The sequence below is a fragment of the Macrobrachium nipponense genome, chromosome 30 (genome assembly GCF_015104395.2).
Source record: "Macrobrachium nipponense isolate FS-2020 chromosome 30, ASM1510439v2, whole genome shotgun sequence".
In the NCBI taxonomy this organism is placed as follows: Eukaryota; Metazoa; Arthropoda; class Malacostraca; order Decapoda; family Palaemonidae; genus Macrobrachium; species Macrobrachium nipponense.
In genome coordinates, this window is record NC_087218.1 from 9,980,419 (window position 1) to 9,991,789 (window position 11,371).

The window sequence follows — 11,371 nt, forward strand, 5'->3', positions numbered from 1 at the left end:
TTGTTAGTTTCTACACTAAACAGTGCTGTCTCCATTTTATTGGAAAGAATATCTTGGTTATGATTTAAGCAGTTTAACCAGACTACGCAGTCATTAGTTGCTAGACTCGCGAAAGAGTTTCCATGGATGTCGTATTTTAATTGTAAAGTTCCAATGTTCTCTCACACGTAAAATCAAGACTATGCCGCAAATTCCCTTTGGTTTGTACTACATGTTCGAAGAAAGTGAACACGTTCAGATAGCTGAGGAAAACACAAAGTTATGAATTTTATGCAGGCAATATACACTCATATGCTCTGAAGATTATAAATAGCAGTATTACTTCATACTTATACGTATGTATGCATCTGCACAGCGGGGAACCGTTACACATAAAAGGTTTTTCTTGTCTGTCACATGACAATTCTCTCAAAAATACCTGGTAAGTGTGGATTACAATGTGGATTAAGGATGTTAGACGAATAGTGGAAAGACAAATGAGAACACTTAAGTAAAAGACCGAAAGTTTTGATTAAGGCACTGCAATTAAATCCCTAAGTATTGCCTGTAGTAAGTAGAACATGTCCCCAAGAGATACCTTTCTATAGGAAATTAGTAATGCTTATTTCGGAGCTTTTGAAGAATAGCGGTCCCATACGAACCTGGGACCTTTATTCTTCAAAAGGATAAAACCGGGGTCCGTATTGTTGAAAAGGCATTTAGTGGAGAACAACCGCCGAGGAAAACAAGCAACAACATGATTGGTTGTCAGTGGTGAACAAACCTAAAGATAAGCAAACAACTGCTTGTTTGATTGTCAGTACCAATGTTATATTCATAGGGGAGCGATTACATATCTGCGGACGATCGATTTATGTGTGCTGTCAGTAAGGCCGTGGCGGAACGGCGCTTCGCGCCTTATCCACATATTTAAAGATTCTTGGCAAGCACGGCATGTTCTGGCAAGAGGTAATGTTGCGCTGCGCGCGCTAGCCACAGGGGTTACAGTAAGGCCGTGGCGGAACTACGGGAGCTCGACCGCCGTGTCTGTGGATCTGTATTCTTCAAAAGGCCCAAACTGGGACCCCTATTTTCAAAAGGGTTGTATGGGACCGCTATTCTTCAAAAGCTCCCTTATTTCTGACTTACTTTGCATGGTCCCACATCACCTGAAGTGTGGGTGATATACAAGAATTATATTGAGGGAGGTACTGTTTTATATGTATAAAATCTGAGGGAGGTACTTTTTTATATGTATAAAATCTGTGTGCATGAACAGTTCGATGTCTAAAGAAAGAATCAAGGAAATTACAATAGATGGACGTTTGCTCCAGCTGCGTTCAACCTCGGTTAAATAAGAAAACTGCATAAATAGCCTGTCAAAGTATAACTACCGTTTTAATTTATAAGTTATCTCGCTCAAAGTTCAACTACTGAAAATCGGCCTATTTTACTATTTTAGGATTTGAGTCATAAAGTATTTAAACTACAGTAAATCATAAGCAGGGAGCTATATAATAACTGTTTTAGTTAATTTTAAGATTGTCTCGAAACATATTTCAAAAGATTTCCTCAACAGAGAACTCTCTAATAAGTAATACATTCTTTCAGGTTTGCTTGTGATTTAAGAAAATATTCAACGACTGCCAAGAATATTTATCAAGGTTACTGTGATCAAGAATGCCGCTGTTTGAATTCGTTGGTAATAACACATTTTGATAATGAACTGGTGCATGTCGTGTGGACAGATGCCTGTCTTCTAATTTCAAGGTAAGTTTTTCTCTGATTATTGAGTTTTTCATTGCTTCCTCGGATAGACTTACTAGACATCGTAAATGCTCCATTACTAATTTAATCATAGTAAGTTTTCCTCAATTTAGATTGTTTGGGCAAATTTAGTCTAGAATTACATAAGCTTGCGGAAGTACCAAAGGTAAATATGTACTCGCATATCTAACATTGCATAATTTAAACTACTGTCATAGTAGCAAGTGGTGTTACATGGTGGACAACTTACCAAGTGTCCCAGAGGTGCTTTTAATTCAGGAGGCACTACAGGAGGCTTTTAAGATCAGTCTCTGATCGTAGCTTCCCAGTCACTGTTGAGGATTCCTGATTTCTGTAGGTTTACCATTAGATTTTCAACTCTTTGAAGTTGCTACTACTAATAGTGATATTACAGCTACTCATTCTGGCACTACCAATAGTGCTATTACAGCTACTACTAATGTTGCTTTGCTCTTCAGCATGTTAGCAATCACCTGCTGCTGCTTGCAGTGCTACTATTGCTGGTTTGCTCCTAACATGTTCCTGTACTACTACTACTATTACGGTTGCTGTTCTTATTTGTTCGACTAAATACTGCCATTGCTATTAACGATGGTATTGTTAAGCTGCTGTTATTCTGCCCTTACTACTATTAGTACTGTTTGTTCCATTACTGCTGCTGCAACTACTGTTTTTGGTTTACTAGGTTTACTACTACTAAAATGCTAATTTGCTTAAACTTTTTAACATTAAAACTGTCGTCGCTGTTGCTTGCACCACGTCATATTAGTACTACTTTGCTTTAGTAGTGGTAGAAACATTTACACATGATGTTAATGGTGAAACTTTGTAGTGCAGTGTTAGATTCTATCAATAAGTAGAGAACAGTCAGAAGAATTCTGGTCAAATATGGCCCTTGTTTAGGAAATTGCACTACCACAATATGAAATAGGACTCAGAAATGAGAATGCAATATGGTAAACTAAAAGCTATGACTTTTGAACTCAAAAATGAGAGCACAATATGGTAAACTAAAAGCTATGACTTTTAATAATTATTTGCAGTTAATGTTACTCCTTCATCTTGGTAAACTTTTATTTAGATCCTTGGTTAAAATAGTCATATCCTGTTATCAAAGGACATCTGTACCACTTTGCTATACTTTTAATAATTATTTGCAGTTAATGTTACTCCTTCATCTTGGTACTTTTATTTAATCCTTGGTTAAAATAGTCATATCCTGTAATCAAAGGACACCTGTACCACTCTGCTGTAAAGTAAATTATCCACAGTTCATTATTAGAATGACTGAGGCTCCAGTAGTAAAATTTAAGCATACTTCCTTGCCTGTATAAAAATAATTAATTTACAATCTGTGACATTTGGCTATGACCCAGGCTGAAAAATATGCTAAAATTCTGCAATGATTGCAGCTTTTATAAACTGGGATTATCAATGTAAAAATATACTACTTATTATATTCTATTTACCAAAGGAACACTGGTATATTTTATTCATTAATGGTATATTTTGGTATAGTATTTTATTCATTAAGATTACAATACATTTGGGCATCTTTCATTAATTTAGATTACAATAATTAACTTCATTTTGTTATTGAAATTTAAATCTTAAAAAGAGGTTTTAGAAATTTAAATCTTGAAAAGAGGATTTAATGTGAAAGAAAAGTGCTACTAACAGAACTTTTATTGCAGGAAATTCATCGATGAAGGGGCATAACCTTTCTTATACAGGAATTGACCACTTGCATCTTAGAAGACTGGAGTCACGGATATAATTAGACACCAGGACTACAGAGTAACCCATCATCCTTTCTTGAAGTTCCTGAAATGTAGGAAGGCTGCTTTCAAATTCAGTACATTGATATGGAGGAGTTTGTCTTGAAAACTCCACCTCCCTGAAGCCAGGAGTTCTTCTAGATGTCTCCAAGAGTTCTTGTAGATGTGCTCCCCAACTTTCCAACGTGGCATCCAAGTATCTTGGGGGGTGGGGGGAATGAAGAAGCTCTCCAACTACTAAGTTCCTGATATCCAACTACCACCTCCTCGAAGCCAGGAGTTGTTCGAGATGTCTACAGGAGTTCTTGTAGATATGCTCCCCAACCTGAAGGAGTTCTTCTAGATGTGCTACCCAACCTTCCAATCTGAAGCCAGGAGTTCTAGAATGTCATCAGGAGTAGTTGTAGATGTGCTATCCAACCTGAAGCCAGGAGTTCTAGATGTCATCAGGAGTTTCTGTAGATGTGCTCCCCCACCTTCCAACCTGAAGCCAGGATTTCTTCAAGTCATCAGAAGTTTTTAGTTTTTGTAGATGTATTACCCAAACTTTCAACCTGAAGCCAGGAGTTCTTCTACAGGAATTTTTGTAAATTTTTGTAAACCAGTTCAGGAAAAAATACTGGGGGACGGGCACTTTCTAACTTAAAATGTAAAACAGGATTAAAAGCTCTAAGCTCTGCCCACAAAACATGAAAGAACTCGGTTCTCCCTACAAAAGCGGGTGGGAAGTCTTACTAAAATTAAAGGGGGGGGGGGGGGGAGAAAAAGCAAATTCTCCTTGAATTTAATAATGGTTACTGTATTCTAAATACGCTGCTATAAACCTTGAGTCTAATTATGAATACAACAAAGAAAGACCAATGAATAGAGAGATCTGTAGTTAAGTCCATATACTTTTGACAAGCATGAACAATGCGGGCATTTTTGCTGAGTTCAATAAATAAATAAAGATCAAAATAGTTTTCTGAACCATATAATTATTATGAATTTAGGTACATTAACCGCAGTGTAAAAATGACCAAGTACAAAAAAACTCTAGGAAAACCAACTGCCTTGTTGTGATCGGATATACAGAAAGAGGCTGTATGAAGAAAATGCACAAGAAAGACTAGAGGCCCTTACAATTACAAAACCAGGAAAAAGCTACATGCCACTTAAGGAAAAATAGTAAGGGACAGAAACTTTCTTACAACAACAAAAAATTATGAATTAAAGGTTACAAGTTTTCCCTATAAAAGACGAAAGAGGTCAGTTCTCCCTTCAAAAAGTAAGCACGTCTTTCATCAAAAATAAAAAGGGGGGGAGGAAGGAGCAAATTCTCCTTAAATTACATAATGGATACTGTACATATTTTAAAATACATTGCAATAATTATTTTCCTTACCACTGAGAGACAGCATGAATGAAACAGAGAAGGACCAAAGATTAAAATTCTGTACTCGATCTCAATATGTGTCCATATACTTTTAGCAAGCATGAACAATGTGAGGATTTTTGCAAAGTTCAAAGACTATAGGAAATAAAGATCAGAATGGTTTGCTGAACCGTTAAATTCATTCAAAATAAATGCTTGACAAAGATAAGTACTTCTCATACTTTCATTAAGTTGACCAACATAAGTGAATCTATATAGAACAAAGCATCAGAAATCATGCACATGACTTTAATTCAACTCCATACTATTCATGACAACACCACTTAATTCATCAGACCTCTCACAAAAGCAACATATATCTCCAATAATTAGTGGGACAAGAATGCTTGCGCCTTGAAAAGAACACCCACACAAAACAATGATATCCACAAGACCACAACTATTCTATATCCAAAGTATAAATACAAACTAAATGAGAATTGTACTTAGTTTTCTGAAGCTATAATCACAATTACATTTTACCTCATATTTGCCATTTGCTCAATTTTGTTAAACAGCAGCAAGAAATCACAAATCTACATTATTTATAATAATATACTAAAAGATAAAGAAAAGTTGCCATATCAATTATTGATGAAATGATGTAACATATTGCATGTCAACTTTTCTTTCCTTGATTATACATATCAAGAGACAATATATGAATGAAAACCTTGGACATATATATTAGTGTGATACTGGTATCCTTTCTTGGAAGTTTTAAAAAGCCTAAATAGTACAAGATAGATTTACTGAAAACCCTTCCCAGCCCATTCATGGGACTTGTTACTACAAAAATTTAAAAAGCCATAGAGTATAAATGATTTTCATATTCACATTCATGATGCTTTACTATGCTCCTGCAGATATCAGAATTTACATATGTACACACAACATTTAAAGCAATACTGTAATACATTCCTACATTGTCTAGTCTAACAAAATACTCTTAAGACTTCACTTTCAGAGCAAACTAAAGAACGGATCCATCACCATGGAAAATTAAATATAGGTTTGTTTGACAATGATTACTAAATTTAAAATTCATTCATAACTGCTAAATCAAGTCACCCTAATAGACCTTCTGTATGTCTTCTTACTCTCAAATCTCAGGAACAGTCTAATTACCAATATTTTTGTTTTGAAAAAATATTACTTGAATATGAACTAAACTTAAGAGTCTATATTATAGAATGCATGATGGTAGTTGGGAGGCACAACAAAAATTAACAGCCTTTACAACTCTCAATAAAAAAAAGGAATATACTTTCAACTCTACTGCCCATTTCATAGTTAATCAAATATGTACTTTTAACATTTTGGGTAGTTTTATGTTCATCATAACATTAGTCAAGAGCAAAATTTTGCCATTGGTATTTATTAAGTTCTTAAAGGGAATTATGACACTGTAGCACTAAAGATGGTTTTTGAGCAATAAAGGAGTTTTTTTAAACAATTTTCAGTTACTACTTTACAAAGAGTCAAAATTTCACTGAAAACTTTAGTCTAAGTTATCTTAGTGGAACTTTATTCATTAGAATTGAGCTCCTTAGATTACAATTCAAACTCTGATTGTTCTTTTAAACCGCTCAACACTCACTATTATCTTAGCTTGAAATGCATATTAAATGTCTTTAAAAATCTTTTTAACTTTTCAAAATAAACTCTACCAACATGTAAGGACTTTATGGCAACACCACAGTCTCCGACTGCAACCAACACCAGAATAATTATCAATTTATTCTATATATGTACATAATTCAGTAAGAAAAAAACTCCACAACTACATACCTGAAACAAGTTATTCTGGGAACCTTGTGCATCCATATTAGATCTCTTGATAACAGTACAGGACAGGCCACACGCACTGCCAACCAACCTGGTGTCCTCACTGCCAACCCCGGAGTAAGATGTGGGAGACAAGCCCCTTTAATTTTCTTTCCAATTTAGTTACAGAACTACATTTGCAAGAGAACTTCAGTTTTAAATCATATACAATAACACTAACACAGATTGCAATAAGCATTTCATATTGACATAAGTCTCAAACTGTTTAATACTAAATGTAAAATCAAAGGACTTTCTAAATTATAATGGCAAACAATCTAAAAAATTATATCATCTGAATAAACTGATACACTAACATGCCAAATCAAATTCTTCTTTGAAGCTCCCATACACCTTTGTTGTTCAGTTATATATTTCTCTTTCTGAACAACATTCAAAGTAGTAGCCGAGTGTAGCTCAGAAACAAGAATAAGTCATAAACTGCAGTACTGCACACTTACCAAACAAAAAAGGGTTTCAACACATACAAGTTTGTGGGAACTTTAGAAAAATGTCTGCAAAGGACAGAGGCTGCAGAAAAAGTGCTTAATTACCAGCAAGTGAGTGAGCAGTACTCCAATTGCCTAACCTTCCTAACCACCAGCCAGTTTAACCACCTTGTCACCAAGCCTCAATTATCATTTCCAACTCAAGTTGGAAATACTCTTTTTTTATAAACCCTGATGGTTAGAAATTTGGCAGGAACAAAAATGGTTAAATAAGTACATATCATTTCTTTACTCTTTAACCATATTCACGCTTGGTATACAATGTGTACTCAATTCAAAACATATATACAAATATAAAATAATACTTACTGAATCTTGATCAACTCTGAAAAGTGATGCTACTACCACAATAGTTTGAGAGGCAGATGTATGTTCAGAGTTCAAACATCCTAAAACTATCCAGATTTATGGTCTCTTCCACCTAAGCCACAAAGTCCTTTCTTTCTAGCATGAATCTGTGACTAGTTGAAAATGCTTAGGTTTGCTTCAAACATTACACGTACTTATTTCAATTTCTGCTCCAGTGTGACCAAGGGTCCATCTATAATTATCAATTTGAAAGAGAAATTAAGTATGAAGTCATTGCAATCTGCAAACATTTCCCTACATATATCACATTCAGTAAAAATTAAAATTGCAGTACTATGTAAATCCACAAGCACTAACAAATGATGAGATGGTAAATGTTTACTTTTAACCATTATTGTATTTTGGACTTGAAAATACAATTTTCCTGTTTTAATGTGTGCTTTGAACATTTCTGATGGTTTTGTTAGCACAAAGGTGCTTTTAGAGACAGTAGACATCACCTTTATATCCTACAATGCAAGGGGCCATAGTAGAATAGCTTGGTTTTGGGTAATGAGAGAAAAAAAAAAGTGAAATACAAGGTTGGATTTAATCATACTAACCTAACCAAGAGGACAAGCTTCTTTCCTTGCCACTCCTTACCTAGCTGCAGAGGGTACTGGTCGTTTTGGACATAAGTCATTTAGGCCGTTGCTTCCAAACCGGCAAACAACTGAAATGTCTTTCAGCCTAAACAACATAAGATGTTATGTTTACGGTATTTACCGTCATTATTTCATGTTGTGCATACATCCCCAAGGGGCTGGTAATGAACACAGTGCCCATTTTGCATGTAAACTGAAAGTTGCTTTACTTACAAGGGTGCTTATTGCCTAAATGACTTATGGCCGAAACCACTAGGAAATGTTGGAGAACCCCTACCTTACCTTGGGCCTAAACCCCTGACCTAACTAGCCTACAATGCCAGGTCCTTCCTTAAATCTCGACCCGAACCTAATCTACAGAACTGCAAGTGAAAAATAAGATAGTGATGTAACGAATAACACATACCTAACATTGGATACCAGGTCCTTATCAAAGTGCTGGTAGCTATTAGTACAGTAGTTTGAAAACCTTCCAAAAACTTTGTAAATTTGAATGAGAACAATTAATGAAATAAAAGTCCTTGTAGTGTTTCACTTTCTCACTGTGGTCCCACAAATTGTAGGATATAAAGATTGTGTCTACTATTGAGTTGTGATTCCACAGGGTAAATGACCGAGCGGCGACATAGCGTCCACCGATCCTGGAATGCAGCCACCTTCCCAAGAAAAAGTACTTGAATTCACTGCCGTGACATCAGTCAAGAGTTGAGGCCCATCCTGGCAGCACAACAAGACCTCTATGTTCCTCTCAAAGTAAGTGTTTTCTCCTAAATTACGAAATAGGGGAAACAACCGACTGGACTTGCGCATCCAGTTTCCACCGCTTGTGAAGCCACCCTCCGAAAAAGTAGAAGAAGAAGCGTGTACTAGATAATTATTTTAATAAATAGTTAAATGCAGGTCATGAACTGCATAAATTTTTTACATATTCATGATTACTAATTTGAAAATATTTGTTGTTGAAAAAGTAACTAAATTCCTGACTCAAATATCAAGAGTTTTGCGGTGAACAGTACCAACGGCGTTCTTCACACTCTTCTATTGTTTATCAGTGTTGTCAATTGGTATGTGTTTACCCTCCAAACTAGGTATAAGACTTACACAAACCTGGGGAAATAAGTGAAATTAGCATATCGATTTGTAGTATACTATATACATATTAGAGCAATCTGATCATTATTGCATTACTATGACAACTAGAATTCATAAAAAAGTTTGTAAATGCATCGGCGTATGTGTGAAGCTCCACTAGATTGGCAACGATGAGTCATTTTGTCGTCTGCTCGTATCTACTTTAAAAATATTTGTAATTTTTCAGGGTTAATTTGGTTGCAAAAAAAGGGATAATAGACATGAATTAAATAAACATTTTGAAGTAACAAAGTAAAGTTAAACAAAATAATGTGTAACTTAAAAAATTAAAGGAGTAAAGCTTTGCACCTCATAAACCGTGTACTCGTGTGCTGCCCGCAACTGTGTTTGTGTAGTGAGAGCTTAGGAACCATTAACCGCAACGTAGTTCAAGTGCAATTTGGAGTGAATTAAGACCAAAACATGTATAATTACAATCAAATAAGCACTGTGGAGTTTCAGTTGTGTGGCAGAAAGGATAAAACCACCGATTACAAGGTAAAAATGAATTTCAGTTCAAACCATGACCCCGGGAATAAGAAGTTTCGTACATTCACTAATGTAGGCAAGAAAAAGTTGTTTTATTGTGCTGATTATAACTGCAATCTTGAGTAAGATCAATAAGCGTTACATATATACACTAACATTGTTCTAATAAGTGCTGGGAAAGATGGTGGCTCCGCTACGCTTACGAACGGCACCTCACACAGGTGCTGCCATATTGGATTTCAAAACTGCCTTGAAAACATATTTTACGAAGACCTCACATGCTTATTTTAGTCCGTACGGCGCGCTTTTATAGTATATATCACATTATGTTGAAGAAACTTCAATCTTTTGAATGGTGTGCTTAAAGATGTAATTGTATTCTTGTTTCACCAATTATATATCGAGTGAATAAGGCTGATTCACGCAATGACGATGGACCCACTGCGGTGTTTCCCCCTACAATGGCATACTAGCCTATTTCAAGAGCTTTTTCGGGAAGTGGCCAGTTTCGAGAGAGGTGTCTGCTCTGTTGCTGTTCGGCTGTTTACCCTAGTTCTACACTAAGTAATAAAGTAATACCTGACAAGAGCAGAATATTATAATAATAAACCTAGCTAACCTCTGTTTACCCAGACTATACCTACCAAAATCTGCAAGTAGGTAGCCTAACTAGGCTTCCTCAATCGCTGGGCTGGCTGGAGCTTGTAGCTAGAGCTACCTTATTTGATGTAGCAAACTAAACTACTGTCGTTGAATAAGTTAGAAGAATAACATGTGAAGGCAAACTTGCTTTGGGTTAAAGCCGAATAGGCTACATGCTAGGTTAAGTATACAAGATTTGTGGTTAGGCTACATGGCAAACCCTTGGCAGTCACTTGTGTAAGTGAAACTACGACCAATTTAAGCTACTAAACGGACTAAGATTCGATGTTCTTGCTGCCGTTTACTCTTGCAACAATACTAACATTTGAGATCTTGAGATGTAGAAGAAATGCCTGAGAAATCAAGGAAAATCACACGATCACTGGCAGACACGTCAGACTCAGCAAGAGGTAACAAGTGTAATGACAGGTTCTTTAATCTTTAACTTCTGCGTCTTGTAACACAATCACTCTTTGCCTCTGTAACGGCGCCTCAGTCGCCCCCATCGTGTTATCCTAATCTTGAGTAACCCATTCTTTCACCTTCATTTTTCTTTTTCTACACATGTAATAGTATATAACATTTTTCTTTTCAATATTACTTCCACTAAGCAGCAACTTTCCTAACATTTCATTTATATCTTGATACAGGCCTAGTGGTCATTTTTAAATCTTCATGTAGTTGTCATTTAACTCACTCCCTCCTTTTCTGCACGAGCGACAAAATAAGAAAATAACACTTCTATTCTTCCTGTATAGCTATTCACGGTATTAATTTTCAACGTATTACATCCTGCTGACAAAAATTACTGATGCCGAGTTATCGTATACTTGCTCTTCATCCGTTTCGTTTCCTATTTTT

At 35.8% G+C, this 11,371-nt stretch overlaps 1 long non-coding RNA gene across 3 annotated transcripts; it reads right to left on the reverse strand.

The window, feature by feature from the left end:
- Positions 1 to 3,422: 3,422 nt before the first annotated feature.
- On the reverse strand, positions 3,423 to 10,827 carry LOC135202259 (uncharacterized). 3 transcript variants are annotated; one of them, XR_010311700.1, is made up of 4 exons: positions 10,513 to 10,827; positions 7,605 to 7,836; positions 6,751 to 6,850; positions 3,423 to 4,029 (listed from the first exon to the last, which is right to left on the reverse strand). It is a non-coding gene; the product is annotated as an uncharacterized LOC135202259 (long non-coding RNA). The 3 variants fall into 3 exon arrangements; XR_010311699.1 differs by lacking the exon at positions 10,513 to 10,827 and adding an exon at positions 8,655 to 10,304; XR_010311701.1 differs by lacking the exon at positions 10,513 to 10,827 and adding an exon at positions 8,207 to 8,625.
- Positions 10,828 to 11,371: the final 544 nt, after the last annotated feature.